The sequence below is a fragment of the Neovison vison genome, chromosome 6 (genome assembly GCF_020171115.1).
Source record: "Neovison vison isolate M4711 chromosome 6, ASM_NN_V1, whole genome shotgun sequence".
NCBI lineage: Eukaryota > Metazoa > Chordata > Mammalia > Carnivora > Mustelidae > Neogale > Neogale vison.
In genome coordinates, this window is record NC_058096.1 from 165799208 (window position 1) to 165818213 (window position 19006).

The 19006-nt window shown below is 43.8% G+C and overlaps 1 protein-coding gene across 1 annotated transcript in view; it reads right to left on the bottom strand.

The window, feature by feature from the left end:
* MGLL (monoglyceride lipase) overlaps positions 1 to 19006 on the bottom strand; it is a 240951-nt gene that overhangs the window by 112792 nt on the left and 109153 nt on the right. The gene's annotated exons all lie outside the window — the stretch shown is intronic.

Sequence of the window (19006 nt, forward strand, 5' to 3'; positions counted from 1 at the left end):
TCTGAGGTCACAGACTTGTTTGGTGCAGGGAAAACCCCACGTTTGGTGACCAGGAGCGCCAGAAGGGAAGTGTTCTGTGTAAAAGTAAAGGAGACACTACCGGAGAGAACTGGGGTTTTCCCCTACTCAGGGTGACTACTGGGTTTTTCCAAAACAAAGGGAAAGGAAAAAAGAAACACTTTGTACTCTATACAATACCTACAAAAAAAGAATTTACTGGAGGACAGAACCAACCAAGTCATGTACCCAGTGTTGTTACGGAGAGGTCATAAATATTCTTAATGTTGTTGTGACAAGGTGTGTTGATTTTGTTGTTCCGTCTTATTGAAATGGTTGTAAAAATTTTCCCCAAATCATTTCTGCCTTGGCCCCTTTCCCTATTTTTTTTCCATAAAAAAGATCCTTCTTCATAAATTCTTCCTGTAGGAGCACCTGGGCGGCTCCATCGGCTAAGTGTCTACCTTCCGCTCGGGTCATGATCTCAGGGTCCTGGGATCGAGCCCCATGTTGGGCTCCCTGCTCAGGGAGGAGTCTGCTCCTCCCTCACCCTCTGCCCCTCCCTGCCCCTTGTGATTTCTCTCTCTCTCTCAAATAAATATACGGTCTTTAAAAAAATAAAAATAGGGGTGCCTGGGTGGTTCAGTTGGTTAAGTGACTGCCTTCAGCTCAGGTCATGATCCTGGGGTCCTGAGATGGAGCCCCCCATTAGGCTCCCCACTCAGTGGGGATCTTGCTTCTCCCTCTCCCACTCCCCCTGCTTGTGTTCCCTCTTTTGCTGTGTCTTTCTCTGTCAGATAAATAAATAAAATCTTTAAAACAAATAAAAATAAAAAATTCTTCCTATAGAGATTTGGGGCCTCTCCATAGTTAAGAGAGGGCTGCTGCTGGGTACTAAATGTGAAATAAGTTCTAGCACATGTGTGGGTGCAGTAAAGTTCCAGAAAGCTGGCTCTGCCCTCCATCTACCCTTCCACGTCAATGGAAGGGCAATGTCATTAGAAGAGATAATCCCAGAACAGCAGGTGTAGCAGTCAAGGCAATTTCCGGCCTTTCCTTGACCACTAGGAATTGAGCAGGAAAAACAAAATAGGGAATTTCTGATCTTTTACTGTGGTTCCCACAGAAGTTGCATCTGTTGGAATCCAAATAGAGAGGTAGATGAATAGCTACCTTTGTCAACACTAGCACCATTGCCACAGAGGCCCTGGGAGGGCCCCCACAGGGATTTTACAGCTGAGGAAACCGCACTGATCCCTTGACTTGCCTAAGGCTGTATGTGGGGAAGGGGAAGAGCCAGTCTCTGGACCCGACGCATGCACCTGCTGTGTTCTGCCTTTTGCGACAGGCTGGTGTGAGCCCAGGCTGCTAAGGAAAATGGATGTAGGTGTTCAACACTCAGGGATTAAATAACACTCAGCTTCACAGTGAGAAAGGCCCTCTTCTCTTTCATCTTTCTGATGAGTCAAAAACAAAGTCTTTGTTGGGTTTTTACTCGTGGGTAACGTTCCAATGTTCGCGCCTCTCCCTTTTACACCACCTGGCTTTGTTCCTGTTATCATTCATTTTATTTATAGGGTTACCTTAAATGTGTGGCAAGGGTTCATTTTCTATTTACAGAAAACTTTGAAAAAGACAAGGAGTTTAAAACAGGGATTGATTTAAAGAAAGATATCAGGTAAATTGCAGAGCACGCGGGACATAGAGAATGCAAAGCTGTGGTTTCCGTGGTGGGGACACAGCGATGGGGTCTTGGTGGGAGAGTTGTGTGTGGGCCTGGCCTCCCTGCCTCCCGTGCTGGGCCTCAAACCTGCCTTTTCTGGTGAGGGCTCCTTCCATACCAGCCTACTACTGCACTTCTGGGCTTCGGCTTCCTGTGGGTCAGCATAGGATTGTCCCAGAGGTTCTCCCAGGGTCGCTTCAAGCTCTCAGAGACATTCTGTGGCTGGCTATATTTGCTATGTATTTAAGCACCAGGGCCAGCCCTATTAGGAAAGGCCATTAAGCACAATCAAATTTACCAAGATGGAAATACTGGTCCCCCACCTACACACCACCTTCTTTAAATGCATTTGGCAAGTCCAGAAAGCCAGCAATTAGTAAGTGGGCCCAATCACTATAACGAGATCTGTTCTCAGCGGTAAAGGAGAAATTCCTGCACTGACTAATCTGGTTAATGGAGCGGTTAAAAGTTCTGCATGCTGAAAAATATTCCTTTGGGGTCATTATAAGCACAAATAAAATGGACCCCTGCTGGCAAGTAACAGTGGCATGTCACACACGTACGTCTTTCTACTTTGTTTTTTGAAAAAAAAAAAAAAAATTTTTTTTTTTTTTTGGCTTCTTTTGAAATAGAAGCGATTGACCTAATTCTAGGTTTTGGTCTTTGAAGGCAAATGAGGTAGTGGTTATGATTAGGCAGGGAAAGTCCAGGGATGGGTTGAGTAACTGCAGACTGCTGCATATGTATAGAAATTTCCATATAATCTAGGCAAGGCTGGGGAGGGGGAGAAGCACACTGCAGGGTTTTTCTAAACAGTAGCTCTTTTTTTTTTTTTCCTGATTTGTTTTTAATTGGCTGGTTTGGGTTAAAGAGGCCATGTGGTATGATTGTTAAAGGCACAGACCCTGGGATCTGACTCAGCTCTCGGATTTAGAAGCTGTGTGACCTTGGGCAAGTTACTCAGCCTCTCTGTGCTTCCATGTCCTTATCAGTAAAATGGAAGTAATAATAGAACTTGCTTCACAGAATTATTGTGAAGATTTAATGAACTAATACTTTAACATGCTCAGAACAATGCTTGGCATCTAACAAATCCTTTATGTATGAAGTACATTGTTATAATTATTGTTACTATTATTTGTAGCACAACATCAAGTCTCCCCTCTAAGTTGCTTTTGCAAATACCACACACCTGAGAACTCTGTGTCTTCTGAAATCGTGTTACCTTATACAATATTAAATGTATATTTCAGTGTAAAAACAAAATTGGCAAGCTTTGGGGAGGATTTTGTAGCTGGAAGTAGTCCTAGATGTCACGGAATCTAAGGCCATCATTTTATAGGTAAAGCAACTGAGACAGAGAGGTGAGGTGACTTACCCAAGGTTGCACAGCAATTTGGTGGCCAAATCTGAATTAGAAAAAGAGCCTGGGCCCCACCTTTTGTATCTTGGGGGAACTACATTCCTAATAGGTTCTTAGTGTTTCTGTTATGGAAAGCAACTAGAAAGAATGAAGATACTCAAAGGTCTCTCAGCCACATCCTGCCAGAGACCTGCCTCAGATTTCCCCTCATTTCCTTCAAATCTGGAAGAGGTCTATGCGGACATTGGTTTTCTTTGATTTGTTTGTTTGCTGAGCACCAGGCAATACTTGCTCCTTTCCAACCACAGCTGTATTTCCTTTTAAGGAGCCCTCCACCGCTGTGTGAATTCTTGGGGCAACTATCAAAGTGCCTGCATCACTCTGGCCAACCAGGGACACGGAAGCCACCGCACTGTCTGTGACTAACTCTTGAGCAGAATGACGCGGGCTGGGAGGCCAAGACCGAGCTCACTCGTTCTCAGGCTTTCTTTCTGAGTACCTCTGTTGCACACCCCAGTCGTCACGCCAAGCCAGGCCTTCTAGTCTTTAGTGTGTTCTGTGAGCAACCCAACGGACCTCTAAGAAAGGTCCCTCGGGCTTACATCAGCCATATTTGATTTCTGTAGCTTGCCATCAAAGAACATTGATCAATACAACTTAACTGGTTGTCTTTGGCTTTCAGAGCCATTCGGAACTGGCAGGTAGAAGGAAGGTCAGAGATGCGGGGAGCAGGAGCTGCCGGGCTTGCTGTTGAGATGTCTGGGGAAAAGGAAAAGAGCTAAAGAGACCAAAGACCAAGGGGTCTCTCCAGATCAGCGTGGGGAAGACTCAGTAGCTGGGACACTGGGAAATGGGAATTCTGTCAAGCGGAGAAGTTGGCCTATTTAAGTCCCCAAGAGTGGGGTAGGCGAATGGGATGAGGCAGCTGACAACTCGAGAATAGGAGAACAGGAAACAGAGGGAAACTTCCCAGGACTCATTCCTCCCTTAGGAAAGTCCACCCATGGCCACAGCAAAACAACCCTGCACAGGGAGCCCTTGAAAGCGAATCAAAACATGGCTTCAAGGACCATCTTGGCAATAGAAATCAGTATTTGTTTCTTCTTTCTTTCTTTCAAGTAACTTGAATTTACTCAGCAACTGCTTCAGGCTGGACATGGTGCTGGATGCTGGGGTGCGGAGCTAAACCCACCATCTTTCCTCTCATGTGATTTGCAGTCTAATGAGCAAGAGGGCCAAGAATGCTACCATCACAGCCAGATCGGGGAGCACCCCAAGGAGGGTGTACGTGTGAACAGGCTGTGAAGGATAGCGCCGCGGTCCATGCAAGAAGTCATGTGATGGCAACGTTCATCTTCAACAACCACGAAGGATGTGTGAAGATTCCGGCAGAATCCCAAGCCTGTGACCTGAAGCTTATCTTCTCTCTAATGCGGGCTTTTGTCCCCTGCCAGGCATTGGCATGGAGGAAAGGAACATGAGTAGGCCATCTTAGGCTCTGGTTCCCAAAGTCTGCTTTGACACCCAGGCCCCCTAGGGATGAGCACAGGCACCCAGCGGGTCCTTACTACTGGAATATGGTCCATGGACCAGCGGCATGAGCTTGTGGCAGGAGATTGTTAGAAATAGGGAATTCCACACCCCACCCCAGACCCACCATAACAGTCTGACATTTCAATAGGGCTGCCAGGTCATTCATGAACATGTTAACATTTGAGAAGTGTTAGTTAAACCCTTAGATGAAATACTGAGATATTCATTAAAGGATAGCTTATTTGGAAAGACTCAGGTCAAGAACTGAGCCATGCTGGCTGGGAATAGTGTGTAACCAATGTCCTTGTGCCTAACGGGGACAAGGGCAGAGGGGTGAGGGAGGGCAGGAAGACTCAGTCAAGACATGTTCCTATAGGTGGTCTGACAAGATGCAGGAAGCTTGTTCCATCTATTTATTTGGGTCTTTTCTCTTTTCTTTTTGATAACTCTGGCTAGGGGGGTATCAATTTTATTAATTCTTTAAAGAACCAGCTCCTTAATTTTGTCGATCCATTCTACTGTTTTGTTTGTTTCTAGATCATTTATTTCTGTTCTACCTTTATTAGTTCGCTTCTTCTGCTGGTTTTTGGCTTTATTTGCTATTCCTTTTCTAACTAGCTCCACCTAAATTTCAGATAAACAGTGACTTAATTTTCGGTTTATTAGTACATCCCAGGCATTATTTGGAACATATTTATTAAAAAGTTACTCATTGTTTATTCAAAATGCAAATGTAACCAAGCATCCTATACTTTTATTTGCCAAATCTGGCAACCCTAGTCTACTAGGACCCAGGTGTTACCTCTCAACACCTAAAAGAGTTTCAGACTATTAAAACAAAGGGATTAAGAATATTCAAAATGACAGAATGTGTGACTTAAATTTAGGGATGTGTATATAATTGATCATAATATTTTCAATCCAGATATGAATGCCATTGAATCACCAGCTTCTCCCCACAAACAAGAAAGAGCCAGAGGTGGCAAAGAACCTAGTAAATGGTATTGGAAAAATAACACAGAATCTCTATTTACTGTCACTTGGACAGGATACCCAAAAGTGAAAGATAGACTTTAAAAATTAATAGAAGGCACGAGAATATCTTTGTTACCCAGGTGAAGGAAAGAATGTCTTCAATTAAATCTTAAAAACAAGAACTGTCAGAAAGCAAGTAAGTAAGCAAGCAAGGAGGGAGGCAGGGAATGAGGAAGGAAGGAAGGAAGGAAGGAAGGAAGGAAGGAAAAAAGAAGAAAAGAGAGAGAGAGAGAAAGAAAAAAAAAGATTTGATTACATTAAAATAAAGGATTTTCTTCCAACAAGGGACACCAAGGGTCAAATGAGGGAGACAAAGAAAAGGTAAGAATATTTGCCAAAATAAAGGATTCATTTATAAAGGTTACATGGAACTCTTGCAAGTCAACGAGAAAAAGACAACTGTCCTCATTTTTAAGAAATAGGCAATGAATATGAACAGGGAATTTTTAGGAAGAAAATCTCAAAAAGCTAACAAACATATTGAAGAGATGCTCCAATTCAGCAGTCAGTCATTAGAGAATCGCACAACTAGATAACATTAGCACATCATTAGCTTGGCACCAAGTGAAAGTCAAGCCATGGGAATTCGTAGCAGGTACAAGACTGGGGGTGGGGAGCTGGTGGGAGTGGATAGCCACTCTCAGGGAAGTATGTGTACCCTATGGCCAGCCTCTCACATTCCAGTTCTCACACAGGTACAGAGGGGGCAGCACAATTCTTTGTGGAGGGCTGTCTACACGTCCAGAGTGTCCATCACTGGGAGAGTAGATACATCAGAGGAAGTCACACTGAATTCCAAGCAATGGTCAGACACACCCAAAGTAAAAGGATGGATCTTACAGAGCACTTGGTGAACACAGTGAAAAACAATGAAATCTAGAGCATACTTCCATTTATATGAGTTTTAAAACATAGACACTCTGTAAGAAACATATATTTAAAACATGAAATATAAACAGGATAGGAGGGCTATATTTCCTTGGAAGGAGAACTGGGAGAGGGATGGGAGATACAAAAAAATGATAAATGAAAAATAATACAAAAACATAAACAGCAAACAATAAAATAATAAGTGAAGAAGAGAGAAGAAAAATGTAAGTAAAAGAAGAAAGAACCAACCGTGATAAAGTAGCATGGAGTGAGGGGATGATTGGCTCAGCCCTGTGCACCTGAAGTTCAAGAATAAACACGTAAATCTATAAACAAGTAATACCAGGTATCTACAGTCACTGTCCTGCTCCCCTTTGGGGCTTACTCCGAGGTCTTCCCTTCTCCCCAGGACTTGGAGGGCCGGGCCCCTGGACCTGGTTTTCTGTTCAGTGTCCAGTTCTGCTGCCCAAGGCTGCTGTACCATTTGTAGATGTGCGTCTCTGTAGTTTGAATGTTCATGCTTGGCCCAGCCCCACTATGACTCATGATCGGAGCTACTCACAGTGTGGGTCTTAATCAGTGGGTTTTGACCAGAGAAGCAGAGTGGTGCTAAAACTCTCCTTCCCTGACCTCCTCCTGCAACCTTGTGTTGGGGAGGGAAACTCAGCATCTCTATTGGGAAGTATTCCTTAGGTGGCTCTCAGGAAATTTGCATGTTGAAAACTACTGATGTTGAAAAAAAATTCCATAAGAGAGCAGAATATAAAATTAGCACATAGAAATCAATAGCCTTTAAGTAAACATGTATATATGTATTTATATTTATATACATGGAATAATCAGAGGATACTAAGGAAGAAAGAATCCCTTTATAATGACAACAAAGAAGGCAAAATATTTAGGAATAAACTGAAGAAGAAATATACATAACCCATAATAAACACCTTTGGAAGACGAAAAATGCGAAGAAATGGAAAGGCATTCCTTGTTCTTGGATAGAATGACATCATAAAGATGCTGATTTTCCTTAAATTAATTTATAAAGTTTGAACAATCCCAATAAAAATAGCAACATGCTTCTTTGTGGAGTTAGCCAATTGATTCTAAAACTCTTAATTTGAAAAATGCAAGAATAGCATTGAATGTCTGAGAGGCAAGAATGTCTTACCAGATGTTAAAGCATACCTTTTTAGACAGCGTGGTGCTGGCATATAAAGAGACCAGCAGACCAGCGGAAAAGAACAGAAAGTCCAAAAATAGCCTCAGCCACATAAAGGAATTTGGTATTTGATAAAGATGCCATCTCAAATCACTGAGTCTTTTTAACAAACAGCCTTGGGAAACTGTTAGGTTATTTGGGAACAGGTAACACAGCTCACAGCTTACCCAGGAACAAATTCCAAAGGCATCAGGGATCCAGACATGAAAACAGGGAATCGCACGGCTATTAGAAAACCACCTCTATAAAGGGGTTCTCAGGTCCCTCCTAATCGTCCACTGCTGGGATTCAACTCTCCAGCAAAGTGACTTAAGGCAGAGTGTTCCCCAAAGAACAGATACATTCTTCGTAGTTTTCAAGCCCCCTCTGACTCATCTACCTGTATAGCAGGGGATAGCTCTGTGAGATGCATGATGTATTTAACCTGCATTTGTGGTGAAGATCGCCAGCATTCATGGGCACACAGCTGGACTGCGCTTCTCAGACACCTCGCAGCATCAGGAGTTCCTGGCCAGTGGAATATGGAGGGAAGTGAGCTGCATGCCAGCCTGTAAAACTCTCCCTTTCCCTGTCTGCCAGCCAGAGGAAGATCGAAAGATATCTAAAAGCTGGTGTGGAGCCACAAATGGGAAGAGCCTTGGCTCCTGAATGACCACGTGGAGCAGAGAGACGCCCTGCCACCAGCAACCTGCATTGAGCCGTGGAGCAAAGGAGAAATAAAAGCCTCCTGCCACATGAGGCCACTGAGACTCTGGGTTTTGTCTGTTACAGCAGCTGGCATTCCTTGCTCTGACGAATATGGTGTCTGAACTGTTGCTATTCTAGCAGGAAACACTTCCGGCCCTTTAAAACCTTTCCAATCTTTCCCACCTCAGTATATATGTGTGAAGTGTCAACCCAAAACACCCAGGTTTGAAGCTGAATAGGTAGTTGCGCACCAAGTTCCCGTCTGTGCTCAGGAAACACAAGAAGAGAGGGACACCCTGGGCATGTGACAAAGGGAAAAGAGATGCTGGAAGACACAAAATCCTTTAAATTCTGGCACAGAGAACAAGTTCACAAAAATGTTGGAAAGAACGTGTGGTTCTTCACCGAAGTTAAAACTCTGCTTAGAAATTAAGCTGGAACAGTAGGGAGCATTTCTGTGGTAACTTCCCCCCCCACCCCTGCCAACAGACTTCAGAACAGGAAGAGAGAAATGGTGGCCTGGCGCAGGAAGCAGGGCACCAGTACCCTAAATCTGTCCCTATAGGCCACAGTAACATTTAGCACTTCTCTGTGAGAGGTTAGAAAAAACACGGTTTTCTCCTAGCCAACAGCCCCACACTTGCAGTAATAGGAGCACGGGTTCTCCCCATCAGATGTTGGGGGCAGGGCACAGCCCCTAACATCTTACATCACTTTATGAGAGTGATGAGCATAACTTGGCTGACTCCGCAAGGATGGGTCAGAGCTTGCCCAAAAGCAGGAAGAGGAGGAGGCCATTCCACACTGACCTCCCAGAGAGCTAGCAAGAGTTTATGGAGCCAATGGGGACAGGCACTGCAGGTGAAGGGGGTGGGAGGGGGGAAGGAAGAGAGAAGGGGTGACCAAAATGCATTGGCAATGTACTGGGGAAGTCTAAGGAAAGAAACAGCAGGGGCTTCTCAGACCACCTTAGGGATGCACCCTCCCTCCCACAGGTGCTCACTGACCTCACCAGATGCACAGCCCTGGGGATGGTGTCTAGTGGTCCCCGTGCTACAAATGCCACCGGTGTTCAGAGTGTGGGGACTAAGTTGATCAGTGGCAAGAAGATGAGCTGGTGAAGTCAGGCTTCCTGGGGTAAGAGAAAGGACAAAACCGTTCCGCGTGTCTGACCCTAGAAAAAAGCTGATAATGCATTTGTAGCTCTCTTTCTAAACATGACTGTGATGTGTGCAAATACAAAGGGCATGCTAGTGACACGTGACACCTTGCAGGGAGAAAATGCCTTTGAACAGTTGTACGTTGGCCTCTGCTGCCCTCCAAACCCCAGATGTGCTGTGCCTGTGTCCGGGGCACGTGACTGTAGCTGTAATACAGAAACTGTTAGAGACCCTGAAAGAGAAGACACACCAACCACCGCATTTAAAGGGCTGTTGTCCTGAGACAGTAGCAGAGAGAGGCTTGTAGACTTTTGCTGTTCAACACGGGGGAAGAAAATGGAACATCTAGGAAACAGGAGTGTGGATTCATGTCCCCCAGAAACAAGACAGGTGTATGGTAGGCCGAACTCTCTGCCTGGCCTGCAGGGTTCCCGGGGTCAGACCCTAGCTGTGATGGCTCTAAACTGGTTTCCCCAATTATCACCCTTCCTTTGCTCCAGCCACACCTGCCATCTTGCCTGGGCTTGACCACTCCATATGGGGTCCCAACTTAGGGCCTTTGCCCTTGCTGAGCCCTCCACCTAGGATGCTCTTTCTCTAGCCCCAGCAAGTCTCCCTCCCTCCCTCCCTCACTTCCTCCAGTCTCTGCACAAGCATCAGCTCCACAGAGAGCAGCCCAGCCAGATGGCCCCTTTATCCTCTTGGTTTTCTTGCTAATGCCTTACTGTTGAGAATTCTTCATAATATATCACAATACTTGATACTAAAATTACACAATTTATAAGTATACTTACTATATATTACATCTTTATTATCTAGAATGGCACCATTCAACAAGGTAGCCACTGGCCACATGTGGCTATGGAGCACTTGAAACATGGCTCATCTGAACTGAAGAGGGTTTTAAGTGTAACATACACACTGGATTTCAAAGACTTAGCCTAAAAAAGAATACAAAGTATACATCTAAGAAGTAGACATCTAAGTATACATCTAAGAATCTTATATGTATTATATGACTGACTGCATGAACCCAATATATTGGGTTAACCATAATTTAGTCTTGAAATTAATTTCATTTACTTCTTTTTACTTTGTCCATGTGTCTACCTGAAGATTTGCAGTTCCACATGGCGCTTGCATCTGTGACTTTCAGTCGGTTTCCATTGGACAGTGGTGATCTAGGATGAGCATTCCATGACAATAGGGACTTTGTCTCTCTTGTTCTGGGGTCCAGAAGAACACCTGCACATAGGACAGGCTTAGTCCACACTTGTTGAATGGAACTCTGTGTTTGTGGAAAACTTCATGATATGCAGTCTCGCCCTTTGCCCTCAATCTCTGTCTTTCTCTCTCTTCCCCCATCCAACCCTCCTTCCATCCCTTCCCCTCTGACATCATCATTACATAAGAAACTGACAGCCTACCCTACGACCCAGCAATTGCACTATTGGTTATTTACCCTAAAGATACAAATGTAGTGATCTGAAAGGGCACGTGCACCCCACTGTTTATAGCAGCAATGTCCACAATAGTCAAACTATGGAAAGAGCCTAGATGTCCATCAACAGATGAATGGATAAAGAAGATGTGGTATGTAGCTACAATGAAATACTATGCAGCCATCAAAAACCCTGAAATCTTGCCATTTGCAATGATGTGGATGGAACTAGAGGGTAGTATGCTAAGGGAAATAAGTCAACCAGAGAATGATAATTCTCATATGATATCTCTGATATGAGGAATTTGAGAGACAGGGCAGGGGGCCGTGGAGGGTAGGGAGGGAAAAAATGAAACAAGATAGGACCAGGGAGGGAGCCAAACCATAAGAGACACTTAATCTCAGGAAACAAATTGAGGGTTGCTGGCGGGTGGGGTTGGGAAGGGATAGGGTGGCTGGGTGATGGACACTAGGGAGGGTGCACACTATGGTGAGTGCTGTGAAATGTGTAAGACCGAGGATTCACAGACCTGTACCCCTGAAGCAAATAGTACATTATATGTTAATAAAATAAAATAAAGAAACTGACCGCCTTCCTTGTCTGCTTTCTGAAGCCCCTGTCCTGATTTAGGCCCTTCTTGTCAGGTTCAAAAACACGTTTTAAAAATGCTGTCTTCTGAAAATAAGTTCAGTTCTCTTCCAAAATAGTTACTTTAGTTTGGATGGCTCATCTTTTTTTTTTTTTTAAGATAACTGGGCATTTTAATTCATAAGAGTGACCAGAAAGCTCAGAGGTCTGTCAAAGATGTTATTAAGGGATAGATTTACCAGAGCTTGAGAAAAAATATTGTAGGCGAAACATACCATGGTTGCATCCCATCAACTTCAATCTGGTCAATAAAACTGTTACAAACTTCCACTGACAGACCACAAAGTGTACACTCTACCCACAGATAATCAGGGACTGAACATAGAATTCTTCTCATTCGCATTTGTGGATGGCTCATCTTATGGACAAATTAGTTAATCTAATTAAACTAAGAGAACACCTAGAAGAAAGCAAAAGAAAACACAAATAAGCACTCATCCCACGGGAGACAGCATGGCAAAGCAGCAGGCCGGGGGTCAGAAATGTGTCTGGTACCACCAACTCTGGGAGAGGTGAGGAGTGAAGGGCGAGGGGTGAGCACAGAGAACAAGATTCTTCCCGCATTCGGAGAGGCAGGCCCCACTCAGAGCAGCTGGCTAACGCAGCAAATATGTCTACAAAAGGAGAGACACAATCCATTCAGCCATTGCACAGATGTACTGAGCACCTCCCATGTACGTGCCAGGTGCTGAGGAGACAGCCAGAATAAAACAGACAGGATGCCTCTCTTATTGCAGCTTATGTTCTCTGTCTGTAGGACACAAAAAATGAGCAAATAAGCCCATGATTAAAGATATGCTTTCTACACACCTTAATATTGCATGATCAGAGAAGAGAATCCACTTTGCCAATTAATTCTTTTTAAATCCACAACTTGAGGGGGAAAAAATTGGGCAGGGGAAAATTTGTAGGATTTTTACAAATGAGGGACATTTAAGATAAATCTCTGCAAAAATAAAGCCCAGGCTACATACAAGAATACACAGGCCACCACCTTAAGAGGCACCCGGGATGGATGGCAATTCAGTCCCATCAGTGTGGGAGAGCTTCAAGACTCATCACACATGTTGCATGTTGAAACCTAGAAAATGCTAACCTCGTATTTCTAGAGAGGAGAAAATTAATTTTAATACCACTATTAGCATTAGGACAAAAGTAGTATCAGACGCACCTGCAGGGTTGCTGGAGTTGGTAGCATATTTGGCACAGAATAAAAGAAAGGCAAAACATGACACCCACTGGAACAGAACACACTAGCCTGAAAAGCCCTTGAACTCCACAGTGTTTCAGGGCAGGAAAACACGCCAGGCTCTTTGTTAGCTCTGAGCACGCGCCTGAGCATTTTCTGCAAACAGCTAGGACTGCAACCCAGATCGCCTGCTTGCAACTGAAAGGAGACAGAAACCAATAGAGCAACGGCATTGATTTAACTAGTATTCTGCAGTCGTGCCAATGCCAGGGTGGGGGAGCCCATTCCTAGGATTGCAGCTAAGGACATCTGACAAATCTATTGTGCAAGCTCTTAGGCAATGTATAATCGGCCCCTGGTTTATAAGTTACACAATAGTAAATTTATGCTCACTGAACTGTGGGAGGAATGGGGGTGCTATTAACAAGAGGTGTCAGGTAAAGAAGGAAACACTTTCGTAAAGAATAAGGGTTTGTATGCATATACATGTAATTATATCATCTGTGTTCATTCATCCATTCACCAAAGATCTATTAGTGCCTTTTACAACTCTGCTGTTGGGGATAAAAAAAAGAATAAAATATGGCTCCTGACTTTAAGAAGATGACAGTCTAGTTGGAGAGCTCATGTGAGCCAATCATTACTGTAGGCATAGGTAAGTGCCAATAACAATTTGGACACTTTCACATGGACTCAGAGAAGAGAAAAAAATGAATCCTACCCGGCAAAGGATGGGAGTCAGGGAAGGCTCCCGGGGAGGAAGATAATCCACTCTGAGTGGGGTATCAGAGGATGAGGAGTTTACCAGGCAGAAGAGGGGAGGGGAAGGAAAAACTCACAAGCAAAACCATGCGCAGTCATAATGGCCTTGATCTCCCATGTGACAGGAGGGAGGAGAGCCAGGTAGCATGAAATTGAGTATGGCCCAGCTGTTACATTGGAAATAGGTTCCGCTGTCCTAAAAAAATAAGTCACCAAATAAAAGTGGTTTAAAAATGAAGTCGTTTCTTTTTTTTTTTTCCCCTCACATAATCATATGACCATGGGCAGAGTTGGGCTGGCAGGAAGGTGACCTTTGGCAAGGTGACCCTTGTTATGGCTGTAACCTATGGGCACTCTCTATTCACCCCAATGCGGTGCCAATGCACTCTCCATTCACCCCTACATGGTTCCAGTGTGTTCTCTATTCTCCACATCCATAGTCTACCCCTACCTCATCTATATCCGAATGCATTGTAACTCACTCCTACCACTTTTATGTTTTCACATTCCATATGCTATCTAGAAGGGACATGCAGGGCACAAACCTCTTCCCTCTAAGGGTACAACTTGGAAATTGCACCCATGGCTCATTCATGCAGCATACAGACATGGTTTAAGATCGTGGCTGCAAGGAAGCCTGGGAAACGTAGTTCTTGTTTTGGGCAGCCATAGAGCAGCCATCTGCCAAGTTCAAACTGGGAGGTCCTATTTCCATGAAGGGGAGAATAGAGACTATAGTGACTGCTAGCAGCCTCTGCCTCTGCATGCTGTACCGGTGATCTCTGGACTATCTTGGCGAAAGACTCATATAACAGGCTTGCGTCTTCTGCTTGATTTATTCTGACATGACAGCTTAAGAGTGATTTTTTGATTTCTCAAAAGTAGAATGTCAGGATGCCAGAGGTTACTCAATGTCAGCAAGTAATAAATGAGTGCTGCCCCAATCACATGTGCTTTGTAAGCACTAATTCCAGCACTGTCTTAAAGAACACTTTCTTTTTTTTTTTTTTTAAAGATTTTTTATTTTATTTATTTGAGAGAGAGAGACAGTGAGAGAGAGAATGAGCGAGGAGAAGGTCAGAGAGCGAAGCAGACTCCCCATGGAGCTGGGAGCCTGATGTGGGACTCGATCCCGAGACTCCAGGATCACACCCTGAGCCGGAGGCAGTCGTCCAACCAACTGCGCCACCCAGGCGTCCCTAAAGAACACTTTCTAATGTCTCTGACCTGCAGGTGTTTTAAGAGCTCTGCTGTATCCACCGTCCTTGTGTTGAGCATTTCCAGCGCCCCCCTCCACCCCCCACCCAGAGTAACGAGATAGGAACAGATTTCTCGGCAGGGTAGGGCAGGGAAATAAGGCAGATGTCCACTTTACACCACCTTGGGTCTGAATCCCAGTGTATCACCTATGTGCCACTTGGAACAAATCACTTCTCTTTCTAGGTCTCAACTGCCTTGTCTGTAAATGAGAATAAATGAGGACATTCCACAGCCCAGTTAAATGAGATTCTACATGTGACCCTTAGAGGGAGCTCAACAAATGTTTGCTTTTCACTGGAGGAGATCACAGCACCTGGGTAGAAACTAAAGCCCAAGAAAAAATGGAAAAGCCCAGTTTCCCATATAGCACCATATGTTAATTATAAGTGAATAAAATACATTAAACCAACTTAAAATAAATGTTTAAAATGAATCTAGTTTCTTAAAAAGAGATAAGGGCCCCTTTACAGTAATACCTTAGCCAAATGATCATGAGTAAGGTACAAAGTGACAGACATCAGGTGTCATAGCATCACTTCTATGGTATTGCTTCAAAAAATATATGATCCGAATGTAAGCATAAAGAAACATAAAACAAGCTCAAATCAAGAGACATTCTGGAAAAAACAGGACTGGACTTAGTCATATGGATATCCTTAAATGCGTGCACACACACACACACACACACCCCCACACAGAAGCACAAACATGAGCCTGCAAAGGAAAAGGAACTCTTCCGGCTTAAAGGAGGTGAAGAAATAGAACAAATTAATGCAAAATTTGATTAAATCGTTGATCAAAAAAACTGCAAAGGACATTGTTGGGACAATTGGAGAAATGTGAATACAAGATATATGCTAAATAGCAGTGTATATCAAAGGCAAATTCATTGGCTGAGATCATTGTGTGGTGATTACCTAGGAGAATGTCCTCTCTCTTAGTAAATACTTGCTGATGTAGTTAGAGGTGATGACGAAATTGACTTTCCAATGATTTTTTAAAAATATGTATTTGTACAGAAGTGTATGGGGAAAAAGAGAGAAAGATAAAGAGGAAGGGAGGAGGGGAAAGTGTTGCAAAACGTTAACAACTGGTACATAGATACAGATCATGTACTTTTCCACTGTATCATTCTTTTAACTTTTGGGGTAGATTTGAAATTTGTCAGAATGGGAGTTAGAGAAGAAAAATAAGATGTTATTAGGGAAAGAATTTCCCTAATATATATATTCCCTAATATAAGGGGGTCAACTTGTGATAATGTATTCAAGAGAGCTTCCAGATCCTTCTTCCAATGACAATGCAGAAAATAAAGAAAAGTATTTACATTAAAGAAAAAGAAAAAAGCAAGGTGTCCTAGTTCATTTTGGCTGCTATAGCTAGGTACCATAGACAGGGTGACTTAGAAACAACAGAAGTTTGTTTCTCATGGGGCTCAAAGTCCAAGTTCAGGGACCCTGCCTGGTCAAGTTCTGGTGAGAACCCTCTTCCTGGTTGTAAGTGGCTGACTTCTCACTGTGTCCTCACGTGGTGAAAAGGGGGGCTAGAAAGCTCTCTGAGGTCTCTTTCATGAGGGCACGAATTCCATTCATGAGGCCTCCCCTTCATCACCTGGTCACCTCCAGAAGGCCCTGCCTCCTAATACCATTGCATGGGGTTGAGGTTTCAACATAAGACTTATGGAAACATGAACATTCAGTCTACAGCCCAAGGGTCCCTTGCTCACAATGGGCTTGGCAACTGTCCGGGGGCAGCGGAATCCACAGGACAGGAGACATGGTCTGGGACATCATCTAGTTTGTCACTGATCACACACATTGAGGTTCACAAGCTGATGCAGAAGAGTAAGGGGACAACTGTCTCATAAAATATAATTACATTAACATGAGCTTCCACAAGTGACATCCAAAGCCATCAAGCCCCTGTGACAAGGCTGAGCCAGTGACAGACTTCTTATGAATGAGCCAGGAATTTTGGTGGCTGGATGGGAGGGGAACCAAGGGGACAAAGTTTCTCAGGGGGATTGGAAATCCCTCCCTCAATTCTCCACACATTTGTAGACATCATTTACTCATGCAGCTGGATGGTGGGGTTACCCACAACCCAACTTCATTAGGGGAGGATGTTCCATCTCAGCATTGAAATGTGGGCTCAGCTGATGAGGAACTGCCTGACCTAGTAGGTAGTGAATGTTGCCAAAATCATCGGAAGAGGACTCAATTAAATATACCATATAAAGAGTACATAGCTGAAAGCTCTGTCAGTATGTGGAGTACAGTAGGTAGTCCACAAATCTTACATTAAAAATGATTTTAGAATCTTCTAGAACATGACGTTTATCCTAAAGGCAGTGGGAACAGATCACCCAGTTCCTTCAGGGAACTCCCAGGTCCCAAAGGCAGGCAGGTCCAGCCACCACCAGAAGTCTGGAATCATTTGCGCTCCCTTCGAGCTCCTATCTTCCGCGTATCCTCAGTACCAACAGTCCATGTTCTGCTTTTAAACAGTAGTTTCAAAATGAACAGTGACGGCACAGTGATTTCACAGAGGAGAAAAGGGAACTTGAGTTACTTCAGTTCTGCTATTCTTTTATATGATGACTTGGGGTTTTTATTTCTTTTTTTTTTAAGATTCATTTTTATTTATTTGAGAGAGAGAAAGAGAGAGTGAGTGGGGAAGGAAGGGCAGAGAGAGAGGGAGAGGAAGAGAATCCTAAGCAGACTCCAAGCTGAGCACAGAGCCCCATGCGGGTCTGGAACCCACAACCCTGAGAGCACCACCTGAGCCAAAACCAAGAGTCATCGCGGGCGTTCAACTGACTTTGCCACCCAGGAAGGATCCGTTGCGATTTTTACTTCTGCTTAAAATTCAAAACACTGAAAGAGAGTATGAATGCAGTGTAAATTTACCCTTTAAAGGTAATGTAATTAGGGTGCCTGGGTGGCTCAGTCACTTAAGCATGTCTTTGGCTCAGGTCATGATCCCAGGGTCCTTCTCTCCCTCTGCCTGCCGCTCCTCCTGTTGTGCTCTCTCTCAAATAAATAAATAAGATCTTTTTTAAAAATTAAAAAAATAAAATTAATGTAATTAAAATATTAACCCAATGCCTTTTCCTTGTTCGTGTTTATGGGCCCTGACATGATTTAACTACGAAGTTCAATAAAAAAAATTTTCCCTGCAATATTTCTCTTCTAGATAGTCTTCTTTGTATTATATTATTATTATTATCATTATTATTATTATTTCATGATTGTTAATGAAAAGGATTTTGTATAAGAGAGCTGTTAAAAGAAATATTTTCCTGGGGTACCCAACATGTTACACCAGGTAGAGAGAGCAGATTGAACATAGACATTTCTCTTGCTCCCTTCCAAACCTCTTTGAGATGCCAAGAAGAGGGTGGCTTTAAAGCCAGAACCTGCAGAGAAAGGAGGAAGGAAAGAGATGATAGGGACCCAGCTTTGGCAGCAGGAATGCAGAGGGCAGGGAGGTGAATGACATGCTTAGCAGCCACAGGAACACTAAGCTGGCAGTGGAGAAATGAGGATTTACCTAGCAGAATTCTGGGATGCCCAGGAATGAGGGGCACTGGACACTTCTGGACATAGGGGTGACATCGATGGTGATAAGGGGGGGGTTCCAACAGTGGCCAGCCGCTGAGACCCCCTCCCCATTCTGCATCATTTGTTACTGCCTTTCTCCCATCCTAGCAGAGGATGAGAAATGTTCTGGGAGGGAAGGATAATAAAAGTGAGTCTTCTGGGCTGGGAAGCACAAGGCATAGTTGAGGCCAGCGTTGTCATTCCAAAAATACAAAAAGATTATGTGTATATTGGATGCTGAAATCCCCAGTCCTGCTCTCAACTCATTTTCCAGAAATCTTTTTTTTTTTTTGTAAATGCATTCAATATTGGTCTATCATTGAGTTCTTTTTTTTTCCAATTTATTTATTTTCAGAAAAACAGTATTCATTGTTTTTTCACCACACCCAGTGCTCCATGCAAGCTGTGCCCTCTATAATACCCACCACCTGGTACCCCAACCTCCCACCCCCCCGCCACTTCAAACCCCTCAGATTGTTTTTCAGAGTCCATAGTCTCTCATGGTTCATCTCCCCT